A 16,141-nucleotide genomic window follows, 5' to 3' on the forward strand; every position below is an offset into this window, starting at 1 on the left:
ATCTCTATAAACATGGAAATAACTACATCGCTATCTGTGTTAACATGCAAATATCTACACCGCTATCTGTATAAACATGGAAATATGTACACCGCTATCTACATAAACTTGGAAATATCTACACCGCCATCTCTATAAACATGGTAATATCTCCACCGCTATCTGTATAATCATGGAAATATCTACACAGCTATCTGTGCAAATAAGGAAATATCTTCAACTCTATCTCTGTAAACATGGAAATACCTACAACGCTATCTGCATAAACATGGAAATGTCTACACCAGGATCTGTATAAACATGGATATATCTACACCAATATCTGTATAAACATGGAAACATCTACACCGCTGTCTGTATAAACATGGAAATATCTACACCGCTATCTGTATAAATATGGAAATATATACACCGCTATCTCTGTAAACATGGAAATGTCTACACCGCAATCTGTATAAACATGGAAATAGCTACGTGGATATTTCTATAAATATGGAAATACCTACACCGCCATCTGTAAAAACATGTAAATACCTACACAGTCATCTGTATAAACATGGAAATATCCACACTACTATCTGTATAAACATGGAAATATCTACAATGCCATCTGTATAAACATGGAAATATCTACACAGCCATCTCTAGAAACATGGAAATATCTACACCGCCATTTGTAAAAATATGGAAATATCTAAACAGTCATGTGCATAAACATGGAAATATCTATACCTCCATCTGTACAAACATGGAAATATCCACATTGCTATCTGTATACAGAAGGAAATATCTACACAGCCATGTGTATAAACATGGAAATATCTACACTGCTATCTCTATAAACATGGAAATACCTACACCGCTATCTGTATAAACATGGAAATATCTACATTGCTATCTGTATAAACATGGAAGTATCTACACTGCCATCTGTATAAAGATGGAATTATCGCCACCGCCATCTGTATAAACATGGAAATATCTACACTGCTATCTCAATAAACATGGTAATACCTACACCGCTATCTGTATAAACATGGAAATATCTACACCGCTATCTGTATATACTTGGAAATATCCACACTGCTATCTGTAGAAACATGGAAATATCTACACTGCCATCTGTAAAAACATGGAATTATCTCCACAGCCATTTGTATAAACATGGAATTATCGACACTGCTATCTCTATAAACATGGAAATACCTACACTGCTAGCTGTATAAACATGGAAATATCTACACCGCTATATGTATATACATGGAAATACATACACAGTCATCTGTATAGACATGGAAATACTTTAACCACTATCTGTATAAACGTGGAAATATCTACACTGCCATCTGTATAAACATGGAAATATCCTCACAGCTGTCTCTATAAACATGGAAATATCTACACCGCTATCTCTATAAAGATGGAAATAGCCACACCGCTATCTGTATAAACATGGAAATATCTACCCCTCCATCTGTGTAAACATGGAAATATCTACACTGCCATCTGTATACACATGGAAATATCTACACAGCCATCTCTATAAACATGGAACTATCTACACTGCTATCTTTACAAACATGGAAATACATACACCGCTATCTGTATAAACATGGAAATATCTACACTGCTATATGTATAAACATGGAAATATCTACACTGCCAGCTGGATAAACATGGAATTATCTCCACCACCATCTTTATAAACTTGGAAATATCTACACTGCTCTCTCTGTAAACATGGAAATACCTACTCTGCTATCTGTATAAACATGGAAATATCTACACTGCTATCTGTGTATACATGGAAATAACTACACAGTCATCTGTATAAACATGGAAATACCTAAACCACTATCTGTATAAACTTGGAAATATCTACACTGCCATCTTTATAAACATGGAAATATCCTCACAGCCATCTCTATAAACATGGAAATATCTACACCGCTATCTCTTTAAACATGGAAATAACTACATCGCTATCTGTGTAAATATGCAAATATCTACACCGCTATCTGTATAAACATGGAAATATCTACATCGCTATCTACATTAACTTGGAAATATCTACACCGCCATCTCTATAAACATGGTAATATCTCCACCGCTATCTGTATAATCATGGAAATATCTACACAGCTATCTGTGCAAATAAGGAAATAACTACACCTCTATCTCTGTAATCATGGAAATATCTACACCGCTATCTGTATAAACATGGAAATGTCTACACCACGATCTGTATAAACATGGATATATCTACACCACTATCTGTATAAACATGGAAACATCTACAACGCTATCTGTATACACATGGAAATATCTACACCGCTATCTGTATAAATATGGAAATATATACACTGCTATCTCTATAAACATGTAAATGTCTACACCGCAATCTGTATAAACATGGAAATAGCTACGTGGATATTTCTATAAATATGGAAATACCTACACCGCAATCTGAAAAAACATGTAAATACCTACACAGTCATCTGTATAAACATGGAAATATCCACACTACTATCTGTATAAACATGGAAATATCTACAATGCAGTCTGTATAAATATGGAAATATCCACACAGCCATCTCTAGAAACATGGAAATATCTACACCGCCATTTGTAAAAATATGGAAATATCTAAACAGTCATGTGCATAAACATGGAAGTATCTACACCTCCATCTGTACAAACATGGAAATATCCACATTGCTATCTGTATACAGAAGGAAATATCTACACAGCCATCTGTATAAACATGGAAATATCTACACTGCTATCTCTATACACATGGAAATACCTACACCGCTATCTGTATAAACATGGAAATATCTACATTGCTATCTGTATAAACATGGAAGTATCTACTCTGCCATCTGTATAAAGATGGAATTATCGCCACCGCCATCTGTATAAACATGGAAATATCTACACTGCTATCTCAATAAACATGGAAATACTTACACCGCTATCTGTATAAACATGGAAATATCTACACCGCTATCTGTATATACTTGGAAATACGTACACAGTCACCTGTATAAACACGGAAATACCTAAACCACTATCTGTATATACGTGCAAATATCTACACTGCCATCTGTATAAACATGGAAATATCCTCACAGCCATCTCTATAAACATGGAAATATCTACACCGCTATCTCTATAAACATGGAAATATCCACACCGCTATCTGCATAAACATGAAAATATCTACACTGCTATCTGTATAAACATGGAAATATGTACACTGCCATCTGTATAAACATGGAAATATCTACACTGCCATCTGTATAAACATGGAATTATCTCCACCGCCATCTGTATAAACATGGAAATATCTACACAGCCATCTCTATAAACATGGAAATACCTACACCGCCATTTGTAAAAATATGGAAATGTCTAAACATTCATATGCATAAACATGGAAATATCTACACCTCCATCTGTATAAATATGGAAATATCTACACAGTCATCTTTATAAACCTGGAAATATCTACACTGCTATCTCTATAAACATGGAAATACCTACACCGCTATCTGTATAAACATGGAAATATCCACACTGCTATCTGTATACACATGGAAATAGCTACACTGCCATCTGTAAAAACATGGAATTATCTCCACAGCCATCTGTATAAACATGGAATTATCTACACTGCTATCTCTATAAACATGGAAATACCTACATCGCTATCTGTATAAACATGGAAATATCTACACCGCTATCTGTATATACATGGAAATACATACACAGTCATCTGTATAGACATGGAAATACCTAAACCACTATCTGTATAAACGTGGAAATATCTACACTGCCATCTGTATAAACATGGAAATACCCTCACAGCCGTCTCTATAAACATGGAAATATCTACAACGCTATCTCCATAAACATGGAAATAGCCACACCGCTATCTGAATAAACATGGAAATATCTACACCTCCATCTGTACAAACATGGAAATATCCACATTGCTATCTGTATACAGAAGGAAATATCTACACAGCCATCTGTATAAACATGGAAATATCTACACTGCTATCTCTATAAACATGGAAATACCTACACCGCTATCTGTATAAACATGGAAATATCTACATTGCTATCTGTATAAACATGGAAGTATCTACACTGCCATCTGTATAAAGATGGAATTATCGCCACCGCCATCTGTATAAACATGGAAATATCTACACTGCTATCTCAATAAACATGGTAATACCTACACCGCTATCTGTATAAACATGGAAATATCTACACCGCTATCTGTATATACTTGGAAATATCCACACTGCTATCTGTATAAACATGGAAATATCTACACTGCCATCTGTAAAAACATGGAATTATCTCCACAGCCATTTGTATAAACATGGAATTATCGACACTGCTATCTCTATAAACATGGAAATACCTACACCGCTATCTGTATAAACATGGAAATATCTACAGCGCGATCTGTATAAACATGGTAATATGTACACTGCTATCTGTATAAACATGGAAATATCTACACTGCCATCTGTATAAACATGGAATTATCTCCACCGCTATCTGTATATACATGGAAATATCTACACAGTCATCTGTATCAACATGGAAATACCTAAACCACTATCTGTATAAACGTGGAAATACCTACACTGCCATCTGTATAATCATGGAAATATCCTCACAGACATCTCTATAAACATGGAAATATCTACACCGCTATCTCTATAAACATGGAAATAACTACATCGCTATCTGTGTTAACATGCAAATATCTACACCGCTATCTGTATAAACATGGAAATATGTACACCGCTATCTACATAAACTTGGAAATATCTACACCGCCATCTCTATAAACATGGTAATATCTCCACCGCTATCTGTATAATCATGGAAATATCTACACAGCTATCTGTGTAAACATGGAGATATCTACACCACGATCTGTTTAAACATGGATATATCTACACCGCTATCTGTATAAACATGGAAATATCTACACCACGATCTGTTTAAACATGGATATATCTACACCGCTATCTGTATAAACATGGAAACATCTACACCGCTATCTGTATCAACATGGAAATATCTACACCGCTATCTGTATATGTATGGAAATATATAGAAAGCTATCTCTATAAACATGGAAATGTCTACACCGCTATCTGTATAAACATGGAAATATCTACATGGATATTTTTATAAATATGGAAATATCTACACCGCCATCTGTATAAACATGGAAATACCTACACAGTCATCTGTATAAACATGGATATAGACACACAACTATCTGTATAAACATGGGAATATCTACACTGCCATCTGTATAAACATGGAAATATCTACACAGCCATCTCTATAAACATGGAAATACCTACACCGCCATTTGTAAAAATATGGAAATGTCTAAACAGTCATGTGCATAAACATGGAAATATCTACACCTCCGTCTGTATAAACATGGAAATATCTACACAGTCATCTGTATAAACATGGAAATATCTGCACCGCTATCTGTATAAACGTGGAAATATGTACACTGCTATCTGTATAAACATGGAAATATCTACACTGCCATCTGTATAAACATGGAAATTTCTACACAGCCATATGTACCTACATGGAAATATCTACACCGCTCTCTATATAAACATGGAAATAACTACACCGCTATCTGTATATACATGGAAATATCTACAACGCCATCTACATATCCATAGAAATATCTGCGCTGCATTCTGTATCAACATGGAAGTATCTACACGGTCATCTGTGTATAGATGGAAATATGAACACCGCCATCTGTACAAACATGGAAATATCTGCACCGCTATCTGTATAAACATGGAAATATCTACACCGCGGTCTGTATAAACATGGAAATATCTACACCGCTATCTGAATAAACATTGAAATATATACACCGCTATCTCTATAAACATGGAAAGATCTACACCGCGGTCTGTATAAACATGGAAATATCTTCACCGCCATCTTTATATACGTGGAAATACCTACACTGCCATCTGCAGAAAGATGGAAATATCTACACCGCTATCTCTATAAATATGGAAATATCTACACCGCCATCTCTATAAACATGAAAATATCTACACTGCCATCTCCATGAAGATGGAAGTATCTACTCCGTCATGTGTATATACACGGAAATATCTACACCAGCATCTGTGTAAACATGGAAATATCTACACCGCTATCTGTATAAACATGGAAATAACTACACCGCCATCTGCATGTCCATGGAAATATCTACGCCGCCATCTGTATAAACATGGAAATATCTACACGGCCATCTGTTTATAGATGGAAATATCAACACCGCGATCTGTACAAATATGGAAATATCTACACCGCTATCTCTATAAACATGGAAATACCTACACCGCTATCTGTATAGACATGGAATTATCTCCACCGCCAACTGTATAAACTTGAAAATATCTACACTGCTATCTCTATAAACATGGAAATAACTACACCGCTATCTGTATAAACATGGAAATATCTACACCGCCATCTTTATATACGTGGAAATTCCTACACAGTCATCTGTATAAACATGGAAATACCTAAACCACTATCTGTATAAACGTCGAAATATGTACACTGCCATCTGTATAAACATGGAAATATCCTCACAGCCATCTCTATAAACACGGAAATATCTACACTGCAATCTCTATAAACATGGAAATTACTACATCGCTATCTGTGTAAACATGTAAATATCTACACCGCTATCTCTATAAACATGGAAATATCTACACCGCTATCTACATAAACTTGGAAATATCTACAATGCCATCTCTACAAACATGGTAATATCTCCACCGCTATCGCTATAATCATGGAATAATCTACACCGCTATCTGTGTAAACATGGAGATATCTACACCACGATCTGTTTAAACATGGATATATCTACACCGCTATCTGTATAAACATGGAAATATCTACACCACGATCTGTTTAAACATGGATATATCTACACCGCTTTCTGTATAAACATGGAAACATCTACACCACTATCTGTATCAACATGGAAATATCTACACCGCTATCTGTATATGTATGGAAATATATAGAAAGCTATCTCTATAAACATGGAAATGTCTACACCGCTATCTGTATAAACATGGAAATATCTACATAGATATTTTTATAAATATGGAAATATCTACACCGCCATCTGTATAAACATGGAAAGACCTACACAGTCATCTGTAGAAACATGGATATAGACACACAACTATCTGTATAAACATGGGTATATCTACACTGCCATCTGTATAAACATGGAAATATCTACACAGCCATGTGCATATACATGGAAATATCTACACCGCTATCTCTATAAACATGGAAATATCTGCACTGCCATCTGTAAAAACATGGAAATGCCTATACAGTCATCTGTATAAACATGAAAATATCTACAATGCCATCTGTATTCACATGGAAATATCTACACAGCCATCTGTATAAACATGGAAATACCAACACAGTCATGTGTAGGAACATGGAAATATCTACACCGCGAATTGTATAAACATGGAAATATCTACACAGCTGTCTGTATAAACATGGAAATATCTACACAGCTATCACTATAAACATGGAAATATCTACACCGCAATCTGTGTAAACATGGAAATACCTACAAAGTCATCTGTATAAACATGGAAATATCTCCACTGCTATCTCTATAAACATCGAAATATCTACACCGCCATCTGTATAAACATGGAAAAACTTACAAAGTTATCTGTATAAACATGGAAATATCTACACCGCCATCTGTGTAAACATGGAAATATCTACACAGCCATGTGTATATACATGGAAATATCTACACCGCTATCTATATAAATATGGAAATAACTACACCGCTATCTGTATAAACATGGAAATATCTCCACCGCTATCTACATATCCATGGAAATATCTGCGCCGCCATCTGAATAAACATGGAAATATCTACACGGTCATCAGTGTATAGGTGGAAATATCAACACCGCCATCTGTACAAACATGGAAATATCTGCACCGCTATCTGTATAAACATGGAAGTATCTACACCGCGGTCTGTATAAACATGGAAATATCTAAACCGCTATCTGTATAAACTTGGAAATATCTACACCGCTATCTCTATAAACATGGAAATAACCACACCGTGATCTGTATAAACATGGAAATATCTACACCGCTATCTGTATAAACATGGAAATATCTACACCGTTATCTGTATAAATATGGAAATATCTACACCGCTATCTCTATAAACATGGAAATATCTACACAGTCATCTGTATAATCATGGAAATATCTACACAGCCATCTGTATGTACATGGAAGTATCTTCACCGATATCTGTATAAACATGGAAATAACTACACCGCTATTTGTATAAACAAGGAAATATCTACACCGCCATCTGTTTAAACATGGTAATATATACACAGACATCTGTTTATACATGGAGATATCTACACCGCTATCTGTATAAAAATTCTAATAGCTACACCGCTATCTGTATAAATGTGGAAATATTTGCACCGCTATCCCTATAAACATGGTAATATTAGCACCGCGATCTGTATAAACATGGAAATATCTACACCATGATCTGTATAAACATGAAAATATGTACACCGCGATCTGTATAAACATGGAAATATCTACACCGTGATCTGTATAAACATGGAAATATCTACACCGCCATCTCTATAAACATGGAAATATCTACACAGCCATGTGTATATACATGGAAATATCTACACCGCTATCTATATAAACATGGAAATAAGTACACCGCTATTTGTATAAACATTGAAATATCTTCACTGCTATCTCTATAAACATGGAAATATCTACACCGCCATCTGTATAAACATGGAAATATCTACACAGCCATATGTACCTACATGGAAATAACTACACCGCTCTCTATATAAACATGGAAATAAGTACACCGCTATCTGTATATACATGGAACTATGTACAACACCATCTACATATCCATAGAAATATCTGCGCTGCCATCTGTATCAACATGGAAGTATCTACACGGTCATCTCTGTATAGATGGAAATATCAACACCGCCATCTGTACAAACATGGAAATATCTGCATGGCTATCTGTATAAACATGGTAATATCTACACCGCTATCTGAATAAATATGGAAATATATACACCGATATCTCTATAAACATGGAAATATCTACACCGTGGTCTGTATAAACATGGAAATATCTACACCGCTATCTGTATAAACATGGAAATATCTACACCGCGGTCTGTATAAACATGGAAATATCTACACCGCTATCTGTATAAACATGGAAATATATACACCGCAATCTCTATAAACATGGAAATATCTACTCCGCGGTCTGTATAAACATGGAAATATCTACACCGCTATCTGTATATACATGGAAATATATACACCGCTATCTCTATAAACATGGAAGTATCTACACCGTGATCTCTCTAAACATGGAAATATTTACACCGACATCTGTAAAAACATGGAAATTTCTACACCGTTATCTGTATAAATATGGAAATATCTACACCGCTATCTCTATAAACATGTAAATATCTACACCGCCATCTGTATAAACATGGAAATACCTATACAGTCATCTGTGGAAACATGGAAATATCTACACCACCATCTGTATAAACATGGAAATATCTACAATGCCATCTGTATACACATGGAAATACCTACACGGCCATCTGTGTATAGATGGAAACATCAACACCGCCATCTGTACAAAAATGGAAATATCTACACTGCTATCTCTATAAACATGGAAATATCTACACTGCGGTCTGTATAAACATGGAAATATCTATACCGGTATCTGTATAAACATGGAAATGTCTACACCACGATCTGTATTTACATGGAAATATACACACCGCTATCTGTATAAACATGGAAATATGTGCACCGCTATCTCTATAAACATGGAAATATCTACAAAGCCATCTGTATAAACATGGAAATGCCTACACAGTCATGTGTAGGAACATGGAAATATCTACACTGCCATCTGTATAAACATAGAAATACCTACACAGCCCTCTGTAGAAATATGGAAATATCTGCAAAGGCATCTGTATAAACATGGAAATATCTGTACCGCTCTCTGTATAAACATGGAAATACCTACACCGCTGTCTCTATAAACATGGAAATATGTACACCACTATATGTATAAACATGGAAATATCTCCACTGCTGTCTGTACAAACATGGAAATATCTCCACCGTTATCTGTATAAACATGGAAATATCTACAGCGCCATCTCTATAAACATTGAAATATCTACACTGCCATCTGTAAAAACATGGAAATATCTACACAGTCATCTGAATAAACATGGAAATATTCACACCACCATCTGTATAAACATGGAAATAGCTACAATACCATCTGTATACACATGGAAATATCTACACAGACATCTGTATTAATATGGAAATATCTACACCGCCATCTGTATAAACATGGAAATATCTACACTGCCATCTGTAGAAAGATGGAGATATCTACACGGCTATCTCTATAAATATGGAAATATCTACACCGCCATCTCTATAAACATGAAAATATCTACACTGCCATCTCCATAAAGATGGAAGTATCTACTCCGCCATGTGTATAAACACGGAAATATCTACACCACCATCTGTGTAAACATGGAAATATCTCCACTGCTGTCTGTATAAACATGGAAATATCTCCGCCGTTATCTGTATAAACATGGAAACATCTACAGCGCCATCTCTATAAACATTGAAATATCTACACTGCCATCTGTAAAAACATGGAAATATCTACACAGTCATCTGAATAAACATGGAAATATCTACACCACCATCTGTATAAACATGGAAATAGCTACAATGCCATCTGTATACACATGGAAATATCTACACAGACATCTGTATTAATATGGAAATATCTACACCGCCATCTGTATAAACATGGAAATATCTACACTGCCATCTGTAGAAAGATGGAGATATCTACACCGCTATCTCTATAAATATGGAAATATCTACACCACCATCTCTATAAACATGAAAATATCTACACTGCCATCTCCATAAAGATGGAAGTATCTACTCCGCCATGTGTATAAACACGGAAATATCTACACCACCATCTGTGTAAACATGGAAATATCTACACCGCTATCTGTATAAACATGGAAATAACTACACTGCCATCTGCATGTCCATGGAAATATGTACGCCGCCATCTGTATAAACATGGAAATATCTACACGGCCATCTGTGTATAGATGGAAATATGAACACCGCCATCTGTACAAACATGGAAATATCTGCACCGCTATCTGTATAAACATGGAAATATCTACACCGCGGTCTGTATAAACATGGAAATATCTACACCGCTATCTGAATAAACATTGAAATATATACACCGCTATCTCTATAAACATGGAAAGATCTACACCACGGTCTGTATAAACATGGAAATATCTACACCGCTATCTGTATAAACATGGAAATATATACACCGCTATCTCTATAAACATGGAAATATCTACACCGCGGTCTGTATAAACATGGAAATATCTACACCGCTATCTGTATAAACATGGAAATATATACACCGCAATCTCTATAAACATGGAAATATCTACTCCGTGGTCTGTATAAACATGGAAATATCTACACCGCTATCTGTATAAACATGGAAATATATACACCACTATCTCTATAAACATGGAAATATCTACACCGTGATCTCTGTAAACATGGAAATATTTACAACGACATCTGTATAAACATGGAAATTTCTACACCGTTATCTGTATAAATATGGAAATATCTACACCGCTATCTCTATAAACATGGAAATATCTACACCGCCATCTGTATAAACATGGAAATACCTATACAGTCATCTGTGGAAACATGGAAATATCTACACCACCATGTGTGTAAACATGGAAATATCTACAATGCCATCTGTATACACATGGAAATACCTACACGGCAATCTGTGTATAGATGGAAACATCAACACCGCCATCTGTACAAACATGGAAATATCTACACTGCTATCTCTATAAACATGGAAATATCTACACTGCGGTCTGTATAAACATGGAAATATCTACACCGGTATCTGTATAAACATGGAAATATCTACACCACGATCTGTATATACATGGAAATATATACACCGCTATCTGTATAAACATGGAAATATCTGCACCGCTATCTCTATAAACATGGAAATATCTACAAAGCCATCTGTATAAACATGGAAATGCCTACACAGTCATGTGTAGGAACATGGAAATATCTACACTGCCATCTGTATAAACATAGAAATATCTACACAGCCCTCTGTATAAATATGGAACTATCTGCAAAGGCATCTGTATAAACATGGAAATATCTGCAACGCTTTCTCTATAAACATGGAAATACCTACACCACTGTCTCTATAAACATGGAAATATGTACACCGCTATGTGTATAAACATGGAAATATCTCCACTGCTGTCTGTATAAACATGGAAATATCTCCACCGTTATCTGTATAGACATGGAAATATCTACAGCGCCATCTCTATAAACATTGAAATATCTACACTTCCATCTGTAAAAACATGGAAATATCTACACAGTCATCTGAATAAACATGGAAATATCTACAACACCATCTGTATAAACATGGAAATATCTCCACTGCTATCTCTATAAACATCGAAATATCTACACCGCCATCTGTATAAACATGGAAAAACTTACAAAGTTATCTGTATAAACATGGAAATATCTACACCGCCATCTGTATAAACATGGAAATATCTACACAGCCATGTGTATATACATGGAAATATCTACACCGCTATCTATATAAACATGGAAATAACTACACCGCTATCTGTATAAACATGGAAATATCTCCACCGCTATCTACATATCCATGGAAATATCTGCGCCGCCATCTGAATAAACATGGAAATATCTACACGGTCATCAGTGTATAGGTGGAAATATCAACACCGCCATCTGTACAAACATGGAAATATCTGCACCGCTATCTGTATAAACATGGAAGTATCTACACCGCGGTCTGTATAAACATGGAAATATCTAAACCGCTATCTGTATAAACTTGGAAATATCTACACCGCTATCTCTATAAACATGGAAATAACCACACCATGATCTGTATAAACATGGAAATATCTACACCGCTATCTGTATAAACATGGAAATATCTACACCGTTATCTGTATAAATATGCAAATATCTACACCGCTATCTCTATAAACATGGAAATATCTACACAGTCATCTGTATAATCATGGAAATATCTACACAGCCATCTGTATGTACATGGAAGTATCTTCACCGATATCTGTATAAACATGGAAATAACAACACCGCTATTTGTATAAACAAGGAAATATCTACACCGCCATCTGTTTAAACATGGTAATATATACACAGACATCTGTTTATACATGGAGATATCTACACCGCTATCTGTATAAACATTCTAATAGCTACACCGCTATCTGTATAAATGTGGAAATATTTGCACCGCTATCCCTATAAACATGGTAATATTAGCACCGCGATCTGTATAAACATGGAAATATCTACACCATGATCTGTATAAACATGAAAATATGTACACCGCGATCTGTATAAACATGGAAATATCTACACCGTGATCTGTATAAACATGGAAATATCTACACCGCCATCTCTATAAACATGGAAATATCTACAACCCTATCTGTATAAACATGGAAATATCCACACAGCTATCTCTATAAACATGGAAAAATCAACACCGCTATCTCTATGAACATGGAAATATCTACACCGCCATCTCTATAAACATGGAAATATCTCCACCGTTATCTGTATAAACATGGAAATATCTACAGCGCCATCTCTATAAACATTGAAATATCTACACTGCCATCTGTAAAAACATGGAAATATCTACACAGTCATCTGAATAAACATGGAAATATCCACACCACCATCTGTATAAACATGGAAATAGCTACAATACCATCTGTATACACATGGAAATATCTACACAGACATCTGTATTAATATGGAAATATCTACACCACCATCTGTATAAACATGGAAATATCTACACTGCCATCTGTAGAAAGATGGAGATATCTACACCGCTATCTCTATAAATATGGAAATATCTACACCGCCATCTCTATAAACATGAAAATATCTACACTGCCATCTCCATAAAGATGGAAGTATCTACTCCGCCATGTGTATAAACACGGAAATATCTACACCACCATCTGTGTAAACATGGAAATATCTCCACTGCTGTCTGTATAAACATGGAAATATCTCCACCGTTATCTGTATAAACATGGAAACATCTACAGCGCCATCTCTATAAACATTGAAATATCTACACTGCCATCTGTAAAAACATGGAAATATCTACACAGTCATCTGAATAAACATGGAAATATCTACACCACCATCTGTATAAACATGGAAATAGCTACAATGCCATCTGTATACACATGGAATTATCTACACAGACATCTGTATTAATATGGAAATATCTACACCGCCATCTGTATAAACATGGAAATATCTACACTGCCATCTGTAGAAAGATGGAGATATCTACACCGCTATCTCTATAAATATGGAAATATCTACACCACCATCTCTATAAACATGAAAATATCTACACTGCCATCTCCATAAAGATGGAAGTATCTACTCCGCCATGTGTATAAACACGGAAATATCTACACCACCATCTGTGTAAACATGGAAATATCTACACCGCTATCTGTATAAACATGGAAATAACTACACTGCCATCTGCATGTCCATGGAAATATGTACGCCGCCATCTGTATAAACATGGAAATATCTACACGGCCATCTGTGTATAGATGGAAATATGAACACCGCCATCTGTACAAACATGGAAATATCTGCACCGCTATCTGTATAAACATGGAAATATCTACACCGCGGTCTGTATAAACATGGAAATATCTACACCGCTATCTGCATAAACATTGAAATATATACACCGCTATCTCTATAAACATGGAAAGATCTACACCACGGTCTGTATAAACATGGAAATATCTACACCGCTATCTGTATAAACATGGAAATATATACACCGCTATCTCTATAAACATGGAAATATCTACACCGCGGTCTGTATAAACATGGAAATATCTACACCGCTATCTGTATAAACATGGAAATATATACACCGCAATCTCTATAAACATGGAAATATCTACTCCGTGGTCTGTATAAACATGGAAATATCTACACCGCTATCTGTATAAACATGGAAATATATACACCACTATCTCTATAAACATGGAAATATCTACACCGTGATCTCTGTAAACATGGAAATATTTACAACGACATCTGTATAAACATGGAAATTTCTACACCGTTATCTGTATAAATATGGAAATATCTACACCGCTATCTCTATAAACATGGAAATATCTACACCGCCATCTGTATAAACATGGAAATACCTATACAGTCATCTGTGGAAACATGGAAATATCTACACCACCATCTGTGTAAACATGGAAATATCTACAATGCCATCTGTATACACATGGAAATACCTACACGGCAATCTGTGTATAGATGGAAACATCAACACCGCCATCTGTACAAACATGGAAATATCTACACTGCTATCTCTATAAACATGGAAATATCTACACTGCGGTCTGTATAAACATGGAAATATCTACACCGGTATCTGTATAAACATGGAAATATCTACACCACGATCTGTATATACATGGAAATATATACACCGCTATCTGTATAAACATGGAAATATCTGCACCGCTATCTCTATAAACATGGAAATATCTACAAAGCCATCTGTATAAACATGGAAATGCCTACACAGTCATGTGTAGGAACATGGAAATATCTACACTGCCATCTGTATAAACATAGAAATATCTACACAGCCCTCTGTATAAATATGGAACTATCTGCAAAGGCATCTGTATAAACA

This window comes from Pan troglodytes, chromosome 19, assembly GCF_028858775.2.
Source record: "Pan troglodytes isolate AG18354 chromosome 19, NHGRI_mPanTro3-v2.0_pri, whole genome shotgun sequence".
Classification (NCBI taxonomy): Eukaryota; Metazoa; Chordata; class Mammalia; order Primates; family Hominidae; genus Pan; species Pan troglodytes.